This window comes from Somniosus microcephalus, unplaced genomic scaffold (genome assembly GCF_052327205.1).
Source record: "Somniosus microcephalus isolate GS21.2 unplaced genomic scaffold, FLI_Smic_1.0 scaffold64, whole genome shotgun sequence".
In the NCBI taxonomy this organism is placed as follows: Eukaryota; Metazoa; Chordata; class Chondrichthyes; order Squaliformes; family Somniosidae; genus Somniosus; species Somniosus microcephalus.
This window is the reverse complement of record NW_028225251.1, coordinates 872841-895343: the sequence shown is the minus strand read 5'-3', so window position 1 is coordinate 895343 and position 22503 is coordinate 872841.

The window sequence follows — 22503 nt, the reverse complement described above, 5'->3', positions numbered from 1 at the left end:
ACTCTCTCTTCCCCCCAGTCACTCTCTCTCTTCCCCCCAGTCGCTCACTCTCTTCCCCCCCGTCGCTCTGTCTCTTCCCCCCAGTCGCTCTGTCTCTTCCCCCCAGTCGCTCTGTCTCTTCCCCCCAGTCGCTCTCTCTCTTCCCCCAATCGCTCTCTCTCTTCCCCCCAGTCGCTCTCTCTCTTCCCCCCAGTCGCTCTCTCTCTTCCCCCCAGTCGCTCTCTCTCTTCCCCCCAGTCGCTCTCTCTCTTCCCCCCAGTCGCTCTCTCTCTTCCCCCCAGTCGCTCTCTCTCTTCCCCCCAGTCGCTCTCTCTTCCCCCCCAGTCGCTCTCTCTCTCTTCCCCCCCGTCGCTCTCTCTCTTCCCCCCAGTCGCTCTCTCTTCCCCCCAGTCGCTCTCTTCCCCCCAGTCGCTCTCTCTTCCCCCCAGTCGTTCTCTCTCTTCCCCCCTAGTCGCTCTCTCTTCCCCCCATCGCTATCTCTCTTCCCCCAGTCGCTCTCTCTCTTCCCCCCAGTCGCTCTCTCTTCCCGCCAGTCGCTCTCTCTCTTCCCCTCAGTCGCTCTCTCTCTTCCCCTCAGTCGCTCTCTCTCTTCCGCCCAGTCGCTCTCTCTTCCCCCCCAGTCGCTCGCTCTCTTCCCCCCAGTCGCTCGCTCTCTTCCCCCAGTCGCTCCCTCTCTTCCCCCCAGTCGCTCGCTCTCTTCCCCCCAGTCGCTCGCTCTCTTCCCCCAAGTCGCTCCCTCTCTTCCCCCCAGTCGCTCCCTCTCTTCCCCCCAGTCGCTCTCTCTCTTCCCCCCGTCGCTATCTCTCTTCCCCCCGTCGCTATCTCTCTTCCCCCCATCGCTCTCTCTTCCCCCCAGTTGCTCTCTCTCTTCCCCCCAGTCGCTCTCTCTCTTCCCCCCAGTCGCTCTCTCTCTTCCCCTGTCGCTCTCTCTCTTCCGCCCAGTCGCTCTCTCTTCCCCCCAGTCGCTCGCTCTCTTCCCCCCAGTCGCTCGCTCTCTTCCCCCCAGTCGCTCGCTCTCTTCCCCCCAGTCGCTCGCTCTCTTCCCCCAGTCGCTCGCTCTCTTCCCCCCAGTCGCTCCCTCTCTTTCCCCCAGTCGCTCGCTCTCTTCCCCCCAGTCGCTCGCTCTCTTCCCCCCAGTCGCTCCCTCTCTTCCCCCCAGTCGCTCCCTCTCTTCCCCCCAGTCGCTCCCTCTCTTCCCCCCAGTCGCTCCCTCTCTTCCCCCCAGTCGCTCGCTCTCTTCCCCCCAGTCGCTCGCTCTCTTCCCCCCAGTCGCTCGCTCTCTTTCCCCCCAGTCGCTCGCTCTCTTCCCCCCAGTCGCTCGCTCTCTCTCTTCCAAAAACAACATGCCCTCAAAAAAGCCTCGGCACCGCCGGGCACTCCAGCTAGTGTTCTTATAAATACACGTCTATCTTTCTTTCTTATTGTGTCCAATTCTGCGCTCCACACTTTAGGAAGGATGTGAAGGCCTTAGAGAGGCTGCAGAAAAGACTTACCAGAATGGTACCAGGGATGAGGGACTTCAGTTATGTGCAGAGACTGGAGAAGCTGGGGTTGTTCTCCAGAGCAGAGAAGGTTGAGAGGAGATTTGATGGAGGTGTTCAAAATCATGAGGGGGTCTGGACAGAGTAGAGGGAAACTGTTCCCATTGGCGAAAGGCTCGAGAACCAGAGGACACAGATTTAAGGTGATTGGCAGAAGGTCCAAAGGCTCCTCACAGCTTACTGTCCCACCTAGCTTTGTATCATCAGCAAACTTGGATACATTACACTCGGTCCCTTCATCTGGGTCATTAATATAGATTGTAAATAGCTGAGGTCCCACCACTGATCCATGCGGCACCCCACTAGTTACAGCCTGCCAACCTGAAAAAGATCTGTTTATCCCTGCTCTCTGTTTTATGTCCGTTAACCAATCCTCTATCCATGCTACTATATTACCCCCAACCCCATGAGCCCTAATCTTGTGTAATAACCTTTTATGTGGCACCTTATCGAATGCCTTTTGGAAATCCAAATATACTACATCCACTGGTTCCCCTCTATCTACCCTGCTAGTTACATCCTCAAAAAACTCTAATAAATTTGTCAAACACGATTTCCTTTTCATAAAACCATGTTGACTCTGCCTAATCATGTTATGATTTTCTAAGTGACTTGATACCACTTCCTTAACAATGGATTCCAGCATTTTCCCGATGACTGATGTAGCTTTCAAAAGCTCTTATAATAATGTGTCCGTGACTACACAAACCACTCTGGGTACAGGTATATTGTGTACCAGTAAAACAGTCCGTGACTACACAAACCACTCTGGGTCCAGGTATACTGTGTAGCAGTAAAACAGTCCGTGACTACACAAACCACTCTGGGCCCAGGTATATTGTGTACCAGTAAAACAGTCCGTGACTACACAAACCACTCTGGGTCCAGGTATACTGTGTAGCAGTAAAACAGTCCGTGACGACACAAACCACTCTGGGTACAGGTATATTGTGTACCAGTAAAACAGTCCGTGACTACACAAACCACTCTGGGTCCAGGTATACTGTGTAGCAGTAAAACAGTCCGTGACTACACAAACCACTCTGGGTCCAGGTATATTGTGTAGCAGTAAAACAGTCCGTGACTACACAAACCACTCTGGGTCCAGGTATATTGTGTATCAGTAAAACAGTCCGTGACTACACAAACCACTCTGGGTACAGGTATATTGTGTATCAGTAAAACAGTCCATGACTACACAAACCACTCTGGGTACAGGTATATTGTGTGTCAGTAAAACAGTCCGTGACTACACAAACCACTCTGGGTACAGGTATATTGTGTATCAGTAAAACAGTCCGTGACTACACAAACCACTCTGGGTACAGGTATATTGTGTATCAGTAAAACAGTCCGTGACTACACAAACCACTCTGGGTCCAGGTATATTGTGTATCAGTAAAACAGTCCGTGACTACACAAACCACTCTGGGTCCAGGTATATTGTGTATCAGTAAAACAGTCCGTGACTACACAAACCACTCTGGGTACAGGTATATTGTGTATCAGTAAAACAGTCCATGACTACACAAACCACTCTGGGTACAGGTATATTGTGTGTCAGTAAAACAGTCCGTGACTACACAAACCACTCTGGGTACAGGCATATTGTGTATCAGTAAAACAGGTTTATTAAGCATTAAACATCCGGTACAAAGAAGTAGTACTTAACAAGAAGATAGTCACAGTCTGTTCGTTCAAACCCCGGCGTTCCTTCCGAGTGAGCGCGGCGCAAGTCTCCTGATGTATCTTGCTGTGTTCTGTTGACCCATGCACGCTTCCTTGGGATCTTGCTGTGTTCTGTTGACTGAAGCTCCTATCAATCTCTAGTTACACGGTGCGCGCTTTCGATGTTCAAAACCTGTACCTTTATACCCTTTTCCCTCTCGTTTTGCCTACATGGCAGTAATTAACCCTCTAACACCTGGTAAAAAGTCTTGCTCCCTCGTTACCCATCTTATGACCTTGTTTGATCCTTCTGACTTTTTCTCCATGCATAACAAAGTACCCTTATCACAGATCTTCACTTTTCACAGAACACATTGTGTTCACAGAACACAGAACACAGAGCATGTTGACGAAACAGTCTGTCCATCTGATAGCTGGACCAATGAAGGACGTCTCCAACTCTTATCTATCTCTCTAGTTTTTATCTCTTTAAGCATAATATTGCTGAATTCCTCGTCTCCATAAACTTAGCACAACATTCCATTACTTCAGTAATTTTAAACAGAGGTTTTTGGTCAGGTTGGCATAATCCCATCCTGCTTTGCTCTCAGCCATTCTCCATTTTATACAGGCTTTTAGGATCTTAACATACAATTTCACATATTATAGTTATATTAGAATGGTTATCGAATCTTAATAATGTTGACTAAATCCTACAGGTACACCCTATCCTACACTGATGTCACGCTAACTGGCCTGTAGTTCCCTGCTTTTCCTCTCCCGCCTTCCTTGAATAACGGTGTTACATTTGCGACCTTCCAATCCGTTGGGACCGTTCTACAATCTAGGGAATTTTGGAAGATCAAAACCAATGCATCCACTATCTCTTCAGCCACCTCTTTTACAACCCTCGGATGTTGGCCGTCAGCTCCAGGGGATTTGTCGGCTTTTAGTCCCATTAGTTTTCCTCGTACCTTTTCTCTACTTCTATTAATGACGTTAAGTTCCTCACCCTCATTACACCCTTGGTTCCCCACCATTGTTGCTGTGCTTTTTGTGTCTTCTACTGTGAAGACATTTTTTTTTAACTTTTCTGCTATTTTCTTATACCCCATAATAATTTCTCCTGCCTCAGCCTCTACGGGACCAACGTTTACTTTTGCTACTCTTTTCCTTTTTACATACTTGTCGAAACTCTTACAATCTGCTTTTATATTTCTTGCTATTTTTCTCTCATTCTATTTTTTCCCTTTTAATCAATTTTTTGGTCAACCTTTACTGGTTTCTGAAACTCTCCCAATCCTCAGGCTTAATATTATTCTTTGCAACATTATAAACTTCTTCTTTCAATCTAATGCTATCCTTAACTTCTTTAGTTAGCCACGGTTGGATCCCTTTTCCCGTGGAGTTTTTGTTTCTCAATGGAATGTATTTTTGTTGAGAATTATGAAATATTTCTTTTAACGCTAGCCACTGCTTATCTACCGCTATACCTTTTAATCTATTTTTCCAATCTCCCTTAGCCAACTCGCCCCTCATACCTATGCAATAGGCTTCCTTTAAGTTTAAGACTCTAGTTTTGGACTGAGGCAAGTCACTCTCAAAATTAACGTAAAATTCTATCATATTATGATCACTCTGCCCCAGAGGATCCTTTACTGTGAGATTGCTAATTAACCCTGTCTCATTACACAACACATGATCTAAAATAGCCTGTTCCCTGGTTGGGTCCATGACATATTGTTCTAGGAAACTGTCCCAAATGCATCCCATGAACTCATCCTCCAGACTGCCTTTGCCAATTTGATTTGTCCATTCTAAATGAAGATTAGTCCCCAAAGATTATTGCATTATTTTTGTTGCAAGCTCCTGCTATTTCTTGATTAATATTCTGTCTAACGGTTTAGCTACGGTTAGGGGGCCTATATACTATTCCTACCAGTGTTTTCTGCCCCTTGTTATTCCTTCGCTCCTTATTCTACTTCCTGATCTTCCGAGTCAAGATCCTTTCTCGCTTCCGTTTTTCAAAATGATGGCCACGGGATCTTTTACGCCCCCGAGATGGCAGATGGGGCCTTGGTTTAACGTCGCATCCGAAAGATGGCACCTCTGATGGAGCAGCTCTCCCTCAGTACTATCTGGAGTGTCAGCCTAGATTACGTGCTCAAGTCTCCAGAGTGGGACTCAAACCCACGACCTTCTGACTCTAGAGGTGAGAGTGTCACCCACTGAGCCGAGGCTGACCCCTCTTAAACTCCAGCCTAGTTACTGGGATTATTATCAGCATCTTCAAACCGCCCCCCACCCTCCCAACCCCGTAATTGCCATTATTAACACAGAACAGTCCTTCATGTGATTAACAGCAGAATGGGACCAGTGCGCTCAGGTGTGAACTCGCTGGTGTCTCAGCAGGTGAGATGAACTGGTGAATCGCTTTTCACACATTGAGCAGCTGAACGGCCTCTTCCCGGTGTGGATGCGTCGATGCTTCTTCAGGTCCTTGGAGCATTTGAAACTCTTGTCGCAGTCGGAACATTTAAACGGCCTTTCATCAGTGTGAACCAGCTGGTGTTCCTGCAGAGAGTCGGAACGTGTGAATCCTTTCCCGCACTCTGGAGCAGTAGAACGGCCTCTCATCAGTGTGAACTCGCTGGTGCAGCTGCAGAGATGAGGGACGAGTGAATCCTTTCCCGCACTCGGAGCACGAGAACGGCCTCTTGTCAGTGTGAACCAGCTGGTGTTCCCGCAGAGAGGAGGGACGAGTGAATCCTTTCCCGCACTCGGAGCAGGTGAGCGGCCCCTCGTCAGTGTGAACCAGCTGGTGTTTCCGCAGAGAGGAGGGACGAGTGAATCCTTTCCCGCACTCGGAGCAGGTGAACGGCCTCTCGTCAGTGTGAACCAGCTGGTGCTCCCGCAGAGAGGAGGGACGAGTGAATCCTTTCCCACACACGGAGCAGGTGAATGGCCTCTCCCCGGTGTGAACTTGCTGGTGTGTCAGCATGTTGGATGAACGACTGAATCCCTTCCCGCACTCGGAGCAGGTGAACGACCTCTCCCCGGTGTGAACTCGCTGGTGTGCCCGCAGGGAGCCTGAATGAGTGAATCCCTTCCCACACACGGAGCAGGCGAACGGCCTCTTCCCAGTGTGGGTGAACTGGTGTTTCCGAAGATTGGATGAGTGCGTAAACCTCTTCCCGCAGTGAGAGCAGCTGAACGGCCTCTCCCTGGTGTGGATGCGTCGATGCTTCTTCAGGCCCTTGGAGCATTTGAAACTCTTGTCGCAGTCGGAACATTTAAACGGCCTCTCGTCAGTGTGAACCAGCTGGTGTTCCCGCAGAGAGGAGGAATGAGTGAATCCTTTCCCGCACTCGGAGCAGGAGAACGGCCTCTCCCCGGTGTGAACCAGCTGGTGTATCAGTAGGGTGGAGGAGAGAGTGAATCCCTTCCCACACACGGAGCAGGTGAATGGCCTCTCCCCGGTGTGAACTCGCTCGTGTATCAACAGGTGGCAAGACTGGTTAAACCTCTTCTCACAGTGAGAACAGGCGAACGGCTTCTCGCCGGTGTGAACTCGCTGGTGCTGTATCAGTTGGCTGGATCTTCTGAAGCGCTTCTCGCAGTCGGAGCACTGAAAAGGTCTCTCCCCGGTGTGAACACGCTCGTGTATCAACAGGTTGCAAGATTCGTTAAACCTCTTCAAACAGTGAGAGCAGGCGAACGGCTTCTCCCCGGTGTGGATGCGTCGATGCTTCTTCAGGCCCTTGGAGCATTTGAAACTCTTGTCGCAGTCGGAACATTTAAACGGCCTCTCGTCAGTGTGAACCAGCTGGTGTTCCTGCAGAGAGGAGGGATGAGTGAATCCTTTCCCGCACTCGGAGCAGGTGAACGGCCATTGCATGGAGTGACTGCGTTGATGAGTCTCCAGCTCGGAGAGGCAACTGAATCCTATCCCGCATTCCCGACATTTGCACGGATTCTCCTCGCTTTGGTTACACTTGTGCCTCCCCAGGCTGCACCTTCGGTTGAATCCACGTCCACACACAAGACACGTGTGCAGTTTGCCCGCATTCTGATTGCAGCTTTCCGCTTCCATATGTCGATGATATTCAGGTCCTGATGAATCGAGTGACTCTGTCAGATCTTCGTGCGAAGTTTGCGTTAAGCTGCCCGTCTGCAATTCCTCCCCTTGCAAGAGACGGTAAAAGAGGTTTATATAAGTAATTAATGTAAATACAGGAGAGAAAGTAAAGAAAGACTGGCCTTTATACAGCGCTTTTCACGACCAACGGTTTTACAGCCAATGAAGTACTTTTTGAAGTGTAGTCGCTGTTGTAATGTGGGAAACACTGCAGCCAATTGGCATGATAAATAATGGCCAGGACACCGGGGATAACTCTCCTGCCCTTCTTCGAAATAGGGGGATCTTTTATGTCCACCTGAACGTCTCATCCGAAAGACGGTCCTCCGACAGTGCAGCACTCCCTCAGTACTGCTCCCTCCGACAGTGGTGCATTCCCTCAGTACTGCCCCTCCGATAGTACAGCACTCCCTCATTACTGCCCCTCCGACAGTACAGCACTCCCTCAGTACTGCCCTTCCGACAGTGCGGCTCTCCCTCAGTACTACCCCTCCGACAGTGCGGCGCTCCCTCAGTACTGCCCCTCCGACAGTGCGGCGCTCCCTCAGTACTGCCCCTCCGACAGTGCAGCGCTCACTCAGTACTGCCCCTCCGACAGTGCGGCGCTCCCTCAGTACTGCCCCTCCGACAGTGCGGCCCTCCCTCAGTACCGCCCCTCCGACAGGGCCGCGCCCCCTAAGCACCGCCCCTCCGACAGTGCGGTGCTCCTTCGGCACTGCCCCGGAGCGTCAGCCTAGATTTATGTGCTCGAGTCACTGGAGTGGGGACTTTGAACCCACAACTTTCTGACTCAGGGTGCTCCCAACTGGCTGCAAGCACAAGGCATTTCTGAGCTGGAAACAGCAACAGAACTCGAGAGCAAGAAAGCAGCTGTACAGAAGCCTGAAGGCCGAGGTCCAACAAAAAACTCCTGACCTAAAGAACAGATGGTGGGTGGAGAAAGCGCAGGAGATCCAGCAGCTAGCCGACAACCACGACGTGCGTGGATTCTTTAGCGCAGTCAAGACCATCTACGGCCCAAGCACCCAAGGCCCTACCCCACTGCGGGCCAAGAATGGAGAGGTACTCATCAAGGATAGGGAAGCAGTCAGTGCCCGCTGGAAGGAGCACTTCGAAGATCTCCTTAACCATGACTCTGTCTTCGACACGAGTGTCCTCAACTCCATCTCACAGCATGCTACCCGCCACCATCTCAGCACAACCCCAGCTCGGCATGAGGTTGAAAAGGCCATCCGACAACCGAAGAACAACAGGGCCTCAGGAGCAGATGGAATCCCCACCGAGGCACTAAAGCATGGCGGAGAAGCAATACTGGTGCGAATTCATTAACACATTTCTCTTATCTGGAAGGAGGAGAGCATGCCAGGGGATCTCAGAGACGCCGTAATTGTGACCATCTTCAAGTAGGGTGACAAGTCTGATTGCAGTAATTACAGAGGTGTTTCCCTGCTATCTGCCACAGGGAAAGTCATCGCAAGAATCCTCCTCAATTGCCTTCTCCCAGTGGCCGAAGAGCTCCTCCCAGAGTCGCAATGCGGATTCCGCCCACTAAGGGGCACAATGGACATGATCTTCACCGCACGTCAATTACAAGAGAAATGCAGGGAACAGCACCAACCGCTGTACATGGCCTTCTTTGATCTCACAAAGGCCTTCGACACTGTCAACTGTGAGGGATTATGGAGTGTCCTCCTCAAATTCGGCTGCCCTCAAAAGTTTGTCACTGTCCTCCGCCTGCTTCACGACGACATGCAAGCCGTGATCCTGACCAACAGTTCCACCACAGACCCAATTCACGTACGAACCGGGGTCAAGCAAGGCTGTGTCATCACACCAACGCTCTTCTCAATCTTCCTTGCTGCAGTGCTCCATCTCACCCTCAGTAAGCTCCCCACTGGAGTGGAGCTAATTTACAGAACAAACGGAAACTGTTCAACCTCCGTCGCCTCCAGTCCAGAGCCAAGATCGTCCCATCCTCTGTTGTCGAATTACAGTATGCAGACGATGCTTGCGTCTGCGCTCACTCGGAGGTCGAACTCCAAACCATCGTCAACACCTTCACCGAAGCATACGAGAGCATGGGCCTTACACTAAATATCCGTAAGACAAAGGTCCTCTACCAACCTGCCCCCGCCACAGTGCTGCCCCCCCGATTATCAAAATCCACGACAAGGCCTTGGACAAGGTGGACCACTTTCCATACCTCGGGAGCCTACTGTCAACAAGGGCAGATGTCGACGACGAAGTCCAACACCGCCTTCAGTGTGCCAGTGCTGCCTTCGGTCGCCTGAGGAAGAGAGTGTTTGAAGACCAGGACCTCAAACCCGGCTCTAAGCTCATGGTCTACAGAGCAGCAGTAATACCCGCCCTGCTGTATGCCTCAGAGACATGGACCATGTACAGCAGGTACCTCAAAGCACTGGAGAGGTACCACCAACGCAGCCTCCGCAAGATCCTGCAAATCCATTGGCAGGATAGACGCACCAACGTCAGTGTTCTTGCTCAGGCCAACATCCCCAGCATCGAAGCTCTAACCACGCTCAATCGGCTCCGATGGAGGGGTCACATTGTCCGCATGCCCGATATGAGACTCCCAAAACAAGCGCTCTACTCAGAGCTCCGGCACGGCAAGAGAGCCCCAGGTGGGCAGAGGAAACACTTCAAGGACACCCTCAAAGCCTCCTTGAAAAAGTGTAACATCCCCACCGACACCTGGGAATCCCTGGCCCAAGACTGCACAAAGTGGAGGAGAAGCATCCGGGAAGGCACCGAACACCTCGAGTCTCTTCGCCGGGAGCAAGCGGAAGCCAAGCACAGGCAGCGCAAGGAGCGCACGTCAACCCAAGCACCCCACCCACCCGCCCCTTCAACCACTGTCTGCCCCACCTGTGACAGAGACTGTAGGTCCCGCATTGGACTCATCAGTCACCTGAGAACTCACTTTTAATGTGGAAGCAAGTCATCCTCGGTTCCGAGGGACTGCCTAAGAGAAGAGAGAGGCTCACAAGGCCTTTCACATCCTTGCTAAAGTGCGGTGGCTGAGGGAATTCTCACCGTCCCTTTAATCAGAAGAACACACGAGAGGGGGGAGGGAGTCCCTTTCAATCTGGAGGGGGTGGGTGTCCCTTTCAATGTGGAGGGGGGTGGGTGTCCCTTTCAATGTGGAGGGGGGTGGGTGTCCCTTTAAATGTGGAGGGGGTGGGTGTCCCTTTAAATGTGGAGGGGCAGGGCCACGCATGCTCATTCGGCCCCCTCACCAGAAGAGTATTTCTCTTTTTAAACCTTAACTCTGTGGTTTATAGTTTCTAAAGTCTCTGGTGTAGCGGGGACTGTTTATAAACCAGGGCCCTTAAATATATAATTTAGCTGTAAGGTAACTTCAATTCTGCGGTTTATTTTTTCTAGGGTCTCTGTGGTGTAGCGGGGACTTCTGCCATACAAGCGCCCTAGAGTATATCTTTAATTGGAGGTATTGAATTAATTTAAAATAATTAAAGGGTAAGTCATGTCAGGACAGCCCAGCCCCGTGTTATGCTCCACCTGCGCTATGTGGGAATTCAGGGACGCTGCTGGTGTCCCTGACGACCATGTGTGCCGGAAATGTGTCCAGCTGCAGCTACTAGCAGACCGCATTGAGGCGCTGGAGCTGCGGATGGATGAGTTTTGGAGCATTCGCGATGCTGAGAAGGTCATGGATAACACGTTTGATGAGGTGGTCACACCGCAGGTAAGGGCTGCACAGGCAGAAGGGAAATGGGTGACCATCAGGCAGAGCAGCAGAAGCAGGCAGGTAGTGCAGGGGACCCCTGTGGCCATTCCCCTCTCAAACAGGTATACCGATTTGGATACTGTTGAGGGGGCTGACTTACCAGGGGAAGGCAGCAGCAGCCAACTTCCTGGCACTGGGGGTGCTTCTGCTGCTCAGGAAGGGAGGAAAAAGAGTGGGAGAGCAATAGTGGTAGGGCATTCTATCGTAAGGGGAACAGATAGGCGTTTCTGTGGCCGTAGACGTGACTCCAGGATGGTTTGTTGCCTCCCTGGTGCCAGGGTCAAGGATGTCACTGAACGGCTGCAGGGCATTCTGAAGGGGGAGGGTGAACAGTCAGAGGTCGTGGTTCACATTGGGACCAATGACATGGGTAGGAAGAGGGATGAGGTCCTGCAGCAAGAATTTAGGGAGCTAGGTAGCAGATTAAAGAGCAGGACCTCAAAGGTTGTAATCTCTGGATTACTCCCGGTGCCACGTGCTAGTGAGTATAGGAATAGGAGGATAGAGCAGATGAATGCGTGGCTAAAGAGTTGGTGCAGGAGGGAGGGCTTTAGTTTCCTGGATCACTGGGTCTGCTTCAGGGGAAGGTGAGACTTGTACAAGTCGGACGGGTTGCATCTGAACCAGAACGGGACAAATATCCTTGCGGGGAGGTTTGCTAGCACTGTTGGGGGGGGGGGGGGTTTAAACTAACTTGGCAGGGGGATGGGATACAGAGTGGAGCTATAATAGGGGGTGATGTACTGCCAAATATAGAGGAAAAAACAAGTCAGCTTGGAAGGCAGAGCAAATATGTAACGGCACAAGGGAGTAGGGCAAGGCTGGATGGCATTTATTTTAATGCAAGGTGTTATGTATGTAGCTTTAAGAGAATAACTGGTCTCAGACTGCAGTACCGGCAGTGACCACCCCTGTATAAAAGGCGCTAGTGAGCCTCTGTTGTTTTCAGTTTCACTATTGACTTCCACCAGTAAATACTTGTTTTGTTCAACTCCTGCTGTCCGTGTCTCAATCATTCACAGACATAATACTGGCGACGAGCAGATACGAACCTACCTACAGTCTGCACCACCTCCTGGGATCCATTCCTACAGCGAAGTGAGCAGAGGTCGAGGCCAGAAAGAAAAGAAAGTAAGAGGCAGTAGAAACGGGCGTCGACCGTGGGGATCCGCCCCGTGTTAGCGGAGTTGAAGATTGTTGGAGAAGCTGTCGGAAGCGGGGCCTGGTTCCTGTCGACGGTGCTTCAGCTAATCGGGCTGGTGGCAGGTAGTACACTGATCCTTCCTGGGCTGCGGCGGTCGCGAACTCGAGCGGGTGGCTTGCAACGGGGCCGAGCAGCGTTGTCGGGAAGAGAAAGGGTGGAGCACACAGGGCGCAGCCGGTGCTGCGAAGCCGGGCTGCATATAGACCCGAGAAGAGGGAGGCAAGAGTCCCACAGGGTTGTTCCACAACGGGAAAATAATAAAAAAAAGAAATATTAAATGCGCAAGGAACCGCGGAAAGCAGCGCTAGCAACAGCGGGGAAGAACGCAAAGCGCGGGAGGCGCCATTTTAGATTTGCAAGATGCCGAAGACTGGCTGTATCACTGCTTTTGATAATACAATAGAGGACTGGACCACGTATGTGGAAAGACTCGAGGTATATTTCGAGGCAAACGAAATAGCTGATGAGAAAAAGGCATTGGTATTGCTAAACTTAATGGGCGCTAGAACGTACGGCCTATTGCAGGACCTGATTACTCCAGCCAAACCGAAGGCAAAGAGTTTTAACGAAATTGTTGCTGTCCTACAGGAACACCTAAACCCTGCACCGCTGTTGATAGCAGAAAGATTTAAATTCCACAGGAGAACTCAACATAAAGATGAGAGCAATGCTGAGTACCTTACGGAACTACGCAAGCTATCAAAGCACTGCCAGTTCGGAGAAGGACTGGCAGATACCCTACGGGACAAATTTGTCTGTGGACTCCTGAGTGAAGGAACACAGAAGAAGTTACTATCAGAGAAAGAGCTGACGCTAGATAAGGCTTTCAGCGTGGCAGTATCGTATGAAGCAGCAGCCAGGGGAGCTGCAGAAATCCAACAAAAGCCACAGGAATACGGCACCCACGAAATGACACGGGGATTTGCAAATGTTATCGCTGCGGCAGAACTAACCATGACCAGAAGGACTGCTGGTCCAAAGACAAAATATGCAGGCAATGCGGAAAGATGGGACACATTGCATGAGTTTGCAGGTCTGGGAAGAAGACCAGCGACAACAAAAAGGCTACTAAGGGACCGTACAAGAAAGTACAAAAGATGACGGACAGTAGTTCCGAAGACCAGATGAGCGATAGTGAATCCGGGAACAGGAAACTAAGCTGTCTCAAACTTCACAATGTAATCGCAAAAGAGGATCACCGAACCATTTAGGTCACCCTCACGATAGCAGGGTCCCAAGTTAAAATGGAATTGGATACAGGATCAGCGCTAACCGTCATGAATCGACGAGACTACGAGCGGCTATTCTCACACATACCCCTGAGAGAGACATCCATCGTCTTGACGACGTATACGGGGCAAAAAGTATACCCCAGAGGAAAAATAAGGGTGCCTGTCGAATACAACGGCAAGAAAATACGGAAATTGTATCTCTACATACTGGCCAAATGGTGGACCACCGTAATTGGGACGTGAATGGATCAGGAAGATAAACTTAGATTGGCACTCCATTCATGCAATGATGGTGGACGGTAAAAAAGATGAAGACGTCACTCCTGGACGATTGTCAACAATCTTAGCTAACGCCAAAGAGGTATTTCAACAAGAACTGGGCACGCTTAAAGGCGTAACCGCCTCGATAAAAATAGAAGGGAATGCAGTTCCCCAGTTTTTCAAAGCAAGACCGGTACCATATGCAATTCGCCCAGCCGTCGAGGCAGAGCTGGAGAATCTGGAGAAGGCAGGTGTGTTGTCTAAGGTCGACTGGAGCGAGTGGGCGACACCCATCGTTCCTGTCATTAAGAAAACGTTAAGCAATAAGTCCGGGGAGCCAAGGAAGATTCGCATCTGTGGGGATTTCAAGGTGACGGTGAACCCAGTCCTTCACACAGTACAATATCCTCTTCCAAGGATAGAAGACATCTTCGCCTCACTGTCTGGAGGGAAGCGTTTTACAAAAATTGACCTAGCACAAGCATATTTGCAGATGGAAGTTGAAGAGTCCTCTAGGAAGTATCTCACGATAAATACTCACAAAGGTCTTTACCAGTATCATCAATTGGTATTCGGAGTAGCATCGGCTCCGGCGATATGGCAAAGAGCGATGGAACAAGTCCTGCAAGGGATTCCGGGGACTCAGTGTTGCTTGGATGACATCCTTGTGACAGGTGAAGATGACAGTGAACACCTTAACAACCTAGAACAGGTGCTCACTAGACTACGGGAACATGGGCTACGAGCCAACCGCCCCAAGTGCGAGTTTTTTAAGAAACAGATATCGTATTGTGGCCACGTGATTGATGAAGAGGGGTTACATAAGTCCCCTGACAAAATTGAAGCAGTTGTTAAGGCCCCAGCACCTGAAAATGTGTCGCAACTGAGGTCATTCCTCGGATTGGTGAATTACTACCATAAGTTTTTGCCGAATTTATCGGCAATTCTGCACCCACTGAACGCCCTGCTACGAACGGGGGTAGCATGGAAATGGAGCGATGATTGTAAGCGGGCCTTTCAGAAGAGTAAGGACTTAATCACTTCAAGGGAAGTATTGGCTCACTACAACCCAGCACTGCCGATCAGACTGGCGTGTGATGCGTCTCCCTACGGCATTGGGGCGGTTCTGTCACATAAATTCCTTGATGGTTTAGAGAGGCCGATAGCTTTTGCGTGACGCTCGTTAACTTTTGCCGAGCGTAACCACGCCCAGATTGACAGAGAGGCCCTCAGCCTAGTGTGGGGGGTGAAGAAGTTCAATCACTACCTGCACGGTCAAAAATTTACTCTACTAACCGATCATCAACCTCTTGTCTCCATTTTCAACCCTCAGAAGGGCGTACCGATAATGACAGCACAACGGCTGCAGAGGTGGTCTCTTTTCCTAGGGGCACACCAATATGACATCGAGTACAAAGGAACTAAACAACATGGGAATGCTGATGGATTGTCACGCCTACCGTTGCCGACGGTGGAAGAAGAAGACCTTGCAGTGGATCCAATGGAGTTATTCCACTCGACCATAGTCGAATGTCTCCCTGTGACGAATGCCAACATAGAAAAGGAAACACGGAATGACCCGACACTATCATGGGTCTATGATTTAACGGTGAAGGGATGGCCAGCACATGGCGAACCACTGCTGCCAGCATTCTCGCCGAGAAGAGAACAGCTGTCAGTGTGCAGAGGAACCTTGATGTGTGGATCCAGAGTAGTAATTCCACCTAAGTTGACGGATAGAGTGCTCAATGAGCTTCATGAGGGTCATCTGGGTGGGGTAAAAATGAAGAACTTAGCCAGAGCGTTTGTGTGGTGGCCGGGAATCGATAGAGAAATCGAAGAGATGACCAAGAGCTGTGCAGGATGCCAGAAGGTCCAAAATGCCCCACCACAAGCTCCTCTGCATCCATGGGAGTGGCCCTCATCTCCATGGCAAAGGGTGCACATTGATTTTGCTGGTCCCTTCATGGACTCGATGTTTTTAATTGCGGTGGATGCACATTCAAAGTGGCCAGAGGTAATAAAAATGTCCTCAACCACCATGGAAAAAACTATCACAGTTTTACGAACCATATTCGCCAGGAATGGGCTGCCTGAACAGATTTGCTCTGACAATGGACCACAGTTTGTGTCTGAAGAGTTCCGGAGGTTCTTAAAGAACAATGGTGTTAAGCATTACACATCTGCCCCATATCATCCAGCCACTAATGGATTGGCCGAGAGGTTTGTCCAAACATTCAAGAAAGCTATCAAGGCAATGTGTAATGAAGATATACCCCTACAACACAAGGTGGACAACTTCTTGTTTGCCTACCGGAATGCGACACATGCGGTTACCAACCAAACTCCAGCCATGATGTTCTTCAATCGAAGACTACGATGCCGCTTGGATTTGGTTAAGCCAAACGTCCGAAGAGATGTGGAGAACAGGCAGTTTCAGAATATGAATGAAAGGCCGACCAGGAGTTTTAAGATAGGTCAACCAGTTTTGGCCCGGGACTACCGCACTGAGAAATGGCAGCCAGGAATGATTTGTACACGGCAAGGACCTCTCATGTATACCGTGGATGTTGGAGAGATCATTGTAAGACGCCATGCTGACCAGATTCTAGAGTCACTGGAAAACGTCAACTCCACACCACGATCTGATACACCTGGCAATGAAATCGACGTACCAATTGCAGCTACCGCAGAACCGGTGATATTGGAAGCAGATGAACCAAACGACATTGATCCCGACTCAACATTGCCAGAAGAACCTGATACCCCAAAGAGGCATTATCCAGACAGAATCAGGAAGCCTCCTCAAAGACTGAACTTATAATTGCTTAAACTTAATCTGTGTGATTCTGTGAATGTATCTAGCAACCGTAATTGTGATTGTAATTAGTTATCATTTAGTTGTTAAATGAATGTTATGTACTGTTTATCTATAAAGGGGAGGAATTGTTGTGTATGTAGCTTTAAGAGAATAACTGGTCTCAGACTGCAGTACCGGCAGTGACCACCCCTGTATAAAAGGCGCTAGTGAGCCTCTGTTGTTTTCAGTTTCACTATTGACTTCCACCAGTAAATACTTGTTTTGTTCAACTCCTGCTGTCCGTGTCTCAATCATTCACGGACATAATACAAGGAGTCTTGCGAATAAGGTGGATGAACTGAAGGTGTTGATGAACACATGGGAGTATGATATTGTTGCTATCACGGAGACATGGTTGAGGGAGGGGCAAGACTGGCAGCTCAATATTCCGGGGTATAGAATCTTCAGGCGAGACAGAGGGGGGGAGGTAAAAGAGGAGGGGGTGTCGCAATATTAATTAAAGAGTCAATTACTGCTGTAAGGAGGGATGATATATTAACAGGTTCCTCTAATGAGGCCATATGGGTAGAACTTAAAAACAAAAAGGGGGCAAGCACTTTGCTGGGAGTGTACTATAGGCCCCCAAACAGTCAGGGGGAGATAGAGGAACAGATATGTAGGCAAATCTCAGAGAAGTGTGCAAATAATAGGGTAATAATAGTGGGGGATTTCAACTTCCCCAATATTAACTGAGATAGTCAGAGTGTGAAAGGCTTAGAGGGTGCAGAATTCTTAAAGTGCATCCAGGAGAGCTTTTTGAGCCAGCATGTAGAAAGTCCTACAAGAGGGGGCGGTACTGGACCTAATTCTAGGGAATGTGGCCGGGCAAGTGGTAGAAGTGTTAGTAGGAGAGCATTTTGGTGACAGTGACCATAATTCGGTGAGATTTAAGGTAGTCATGGAAAAGGACAGAGATGGACCGGAAATAAAGGTTCTAAATTGGGGGAAGGCCGATTTTAATATGATAAGGCAGGATCTGGCCAAAGTGGACTGGGATCAGCTACTTGTAGGAAAATCCACATCGGGGCAATGGGAGTCTTTCAGAAAGGAAATTGAGAGAGTACAATGGCAACATGTTCCCGTAAAGGTCAAGGGTGGGACCAACAAGCCCAGGGAACCTTGGATGTCAAGGGATATACGAGAATGGATTAGGGAAAAAAAGGGGGGCTTTTGGCAGATACAAAGGACTAAGGACAGAGGAAGCCCTAGAGGAGTATAAAAAGTGCAGGGGGATACTTAAAGAAAATAGGAGAGCGAGGAGGGGCCATGAAATAACACTGGCGAGCAAAATAAAGGAAAATCCTAAGGTGTTTTATAAGTATATTAAGGGCAAGAGGATAACTAGGGAAAGAGTAGGGCCCATCAGGAACCAAAGTGGCAATCTGTGTGTGGAGCCAGAAGATGTAGGTGGGGTTTTAAATGAATTTTTTGCATCTGTGTTCACTATGGAGAAGGATGATGCAGACATAGAAATCGGGCAGGGGGACTGTGATATACTTGAACATATTAGCATCATGAGGGAGGAGGTACTAGCGGTTTTAGCAGGCTTAAAAGTGGATACATTTCCAGGCCCGGATGAGATGTATCCCAGGCTGCTGTGGGAGGCAAAGGAGGAGATTGCAGGGGCTCTGACACACATTTTCAGAACCCCTCTGGCCACAGGGGAGGTGCCAGAGGACTGGAGAACAGCTAACGTAGTACCATTATTCAAGAAGGGTAGTAGGGATAAACCAGGGAATTACAGGCCAGTGAGCCTAACATCAGTGGTAGGGAAATTATTGGAAAAAATTCTGAGGGACAGAATGAGTCTCCACTTGGAGAGGCAGGGATTAATCAGGGATAGTCAGCATGGCTTTGTCAAGGGAAGATCATGTCTGACTAATTTGATTGATTTTTTCGAGGGGATGACTAGGTGTGTGGATGAGGGTACTGCAGTGGATGTGATATACATGGATTTCAGTTAGGCTTTCGATAAAGTCCCGCATAGAAGACTGGTCAAGAAGGTAAGAGCCCATGGGATCCAGGGTGCCTTGGCACATTGGATCCAAAACTGGCTTAGTTCCAGAAGGCAGAGGGTGATTGTGGTGTATGTAACCTGTTCCACCTTAAGAGAACTTAAGCCTGTTCCACCTTAAGAGATGTACTACTTTCTCTGGCTGCTGTATACGTAATACCGGTGGTGACCACCGGTATATAAGTACTGTGTAGTGATATTGCTGTTAGTATAGCCCTGACCTCCAACTAGTAAAGACCTGTTGAAACGTTATTCTTGTAGTCTGTGTCAGTAATTAATCTTAAATACAACTAGAACACACAGACTTAACAGTGGCGACGAGTCCGATTCTTACCCTGCGGCAGTTTATATCCACGGCGGCTTCGTCCACAGAACGGGCGTCGAAGAGAGGCATCCACCCTCATCACCCTGCTGGAAGACACGTCGCGCGGCAGGCATCGAGAACCCGGAGTGCAGAAGATATCCTGAACTCGAAGCCTCCATCAGCGGCAGTCAGCTATCTTCCTTCTACCTCGGTGGTGGGTAAGCCGGTCAGCAACGCGAGCAGAAAGTTAGCCGCGTTGGCTGTACAGACGGGGAGGGAAGACGGAGGAATAAGGGCGGTGAGATCGATCGCGACCGGAGATAAGGGCCGGGCCGCATTCGGGCCAAAAGGCGCAACGCGGGGACATCGATCGCGGCTGGTGATAAGGGCCGGGCCGCATTCGGGCCAAAAAGGCGCAGCGTCTGGGGTGACTGAAGGCGCGAGAGCCGCGGTGAAGGCGAACGCAGCCGGTGCTAATAACCGGGCTGCAAGAAGGGCTGCGAGGCATGACATCGGGGAAGCGCGAATGGCCGAGGGAGCCGCGGTGAAAGCTTCAGGGGAGTTACTAACCGCTGGGAAAGGGGAGCAGCAGCGGCACGCCAAACGCCATTGCAGCCAGCGGGTGAAGAAGGCGAGCGCGGAAAAGACCGCCAAGCGCGGGAAACCGCCATTTTGTAGGCGGAGGACGAAGACAAGAGCGGGAAGCCGCCATCTTGGAAAAAGGGAAATCACTAAAAAAAAATTGCAACGATGCCTAAACATGGGAACATTAATACCTTTGATAGCGACATCGAAGATTGGGCCACGTATGTAGAACGCATACAAAATTATTGTAAAGCAAATAAAATCCCAAATGATGAGAAAGCACTAACTTTATTAAACTTAATGGGTGCGAAGACATACGGGCAATTGAAACACCTTTTATCACCAGATGAACCGGCGGAGAAGACGTTCGAGGAGATTGTTACTGTCCTGAGAAATCATCTAAACCCCACGCCGCTGATGCTAGCGGAACGATTTAAATTTTACAGCAGAAAGCGGCTGAAAGATGAAAGCAATGCTGAATATTTAATGGAATTGCATAAGCTAGCAAAGTACTGTCAGTTTGGAACGGGACTAACAGAAGCGCTAAGAGATAAATTTGTGTGTGGATTATTAAAAGAAGATACACAAAAGCGACTGCTCGAGGAGAATGAGCTGACGCTTGAGAAAGCGGTCACTATGGCAGCATCACACGAAGCCGCAGCGAGAGGCACGGCAGTAATGCAGCTACGGTCACCGGAACTCAGTACAAATCAATTGGTTTTGAGTACTGTAAAATGTTATCGTTGTGGAAAGACAACGCACGATCAGAACCAGTGTTGGTTTAAAAACCAAGAATGCAGAACGTGTGGCAGGCTTGGCCACATAGCTAAAGTATGCCGGTCAGGAAAGAAGACCAGCAACAAAAAGTCACCGCAAGGAAAATACATAAAGGTACACAAGGTGACAAAGAACAGTTCGAACGAACAGAAGTCAGATTCAGACGCCAGCAGTAATGAACTGGGTAGCTTAAGAGTACACGTTGGTAAGGATGCAGATCTCCAGACAATTTGGGTCACTCTTCAGATAGCAGGAGTCCAAGTAAAGATGGAATTGGACACTGGATCGGCATTGACGGTCATGAATAAGAAAGATTACAAAAGGTTATTCCAACATATTCCCCTACGGGATACGGAGATTATATTGAAAACACACACGGGGCAAAGAGTGTACCCCATCGGAAAGATAGAGGTAAAAGTGGTCCACAAGGGCAAAGAAAGCCAAGTAATGCACTTATATGTGCTACCTGAAGGAGGTCCACCACTACTGGGGCGGGAGTGGATTAGGAAAATGAATATGGACTGGCACTCCTTAAAGGCACTAATGGTAGATTCCGGGGAAACAGATGTCAAACCTAAACAATTGTCCAGAATATTGGATGATGCTAAAGAGGTGTTCCAGCAGGGACTGGGAACACTGAGAGGAATTACGGCAAACATCAAGATTGATGAACATGCACACCCAAAATTTTTCAAAGCCAGACCGGTACCCTATGCAATACAACCTGCTGTAGAAGTGGAACTGGAAGCGCTAGAATGTTCAGGTGTACTGTCTAAGGTAGATTGGAGTGAGTGGGCTACGCCCATTGTTCCCATTATGAAACGTCCTTCGAGCAACAAGCCAGGAGAACCAGGGAAGGTTCGCATCTGTGGAGACTTCAAGATCACCGTTAATCCGGTGCTTCACACGGTGCAGTATCCGCTTCCGTGGATTGAGGATATTTTTGCTTCGTTGTCTGGCGGGAAACACTTCGCCAAGATAGACCTGGCGCAGGCGTACTTGCAGATGGAGGTTGAAGAAGAGTCACGCCAGTACCTCACGATCAACACGCATAGAGGTTTGTACCGGTATAATAGGCTGGTTTTTGGAGTGGCATCGGCTCCAGCAATTTGGCAGAGGGCCATGGAGCAGGTATTACAGGGAATTCCAGGCACACAATGTTACCTGGACGATATTCTGATTACAGGAGATGGTGATGAAGAACACTTCGCAAACTTGGAACTGGTGCTCAACAGACTGAAAGAGTATGGACTTCGAGTTAATCGGCAGAAATGTGAGTTCTTTCAGAAGCGGATCTCATACTGTGGTCATGTCATTGACCGGGAGGGGCTTCATAAGTCTCCTGACAAGATAGAGGCAGTTGTAAAGGCTCCCGCTCCGGATAATGTCTCTCAGTTGAGGTCGTTTCTAGGATTGATTAACTATTACCTAAGTTTCTACCGAATCTATCCACGGTACTGCACCCGCTGAACGCTCTTTTACAGAAGGGGGTACCATGGGAATGGAGCGAAAACTGTAAGAAGGCATTTCGCAAAAGCAAAGAATTGATCACCTCAGAAGAAGTGTTGGCTCACTTCAACCCGACACTGCCTATTCGGTTGGCTTGTGATGCTTCTCCATATGGTATTGGGGCAGTACTCTCACACAAGTTGCCAAATGGCACGGAAAGGCCAGTCGCGTTTGCATCCAGATCATTGACCTCCGCTGAGCGCAACTATGCGCAGATCGATAGGGAGGCTCTCAGCCTTGTATGGGGAGTGAAGAAGTTTAATCATTACCTGCAGGGCCAAAAATTCACACTTCTGACAGACCATCAGCCGTTGGTATCCATTTTTAACCCTAAGAAGGGTGTTTCGGTGATGACAGCACAGAGACTCCAGAGATGGTCCCTTTTCCTAGGGGCACATCAATATCAAATAGAATTCAAAGGTACAAAGCAGCATGGCAATGCTGATGGGCTGTCGCGCCTGCCACTACCTGAAGAAGAAGAGACGACGAAAGTTGACCCTGTTGAGTTATTTCATTCGACCATCAGAGTGTTTACCAGTCACCAATGCAAGTATTGAAAGAGAAACCAGGAACGACCCGACACTGTCCCGAGTCTACGAGGTGACAGTGAAGGGATGGCCAACACATGGTGATCCTCTGTT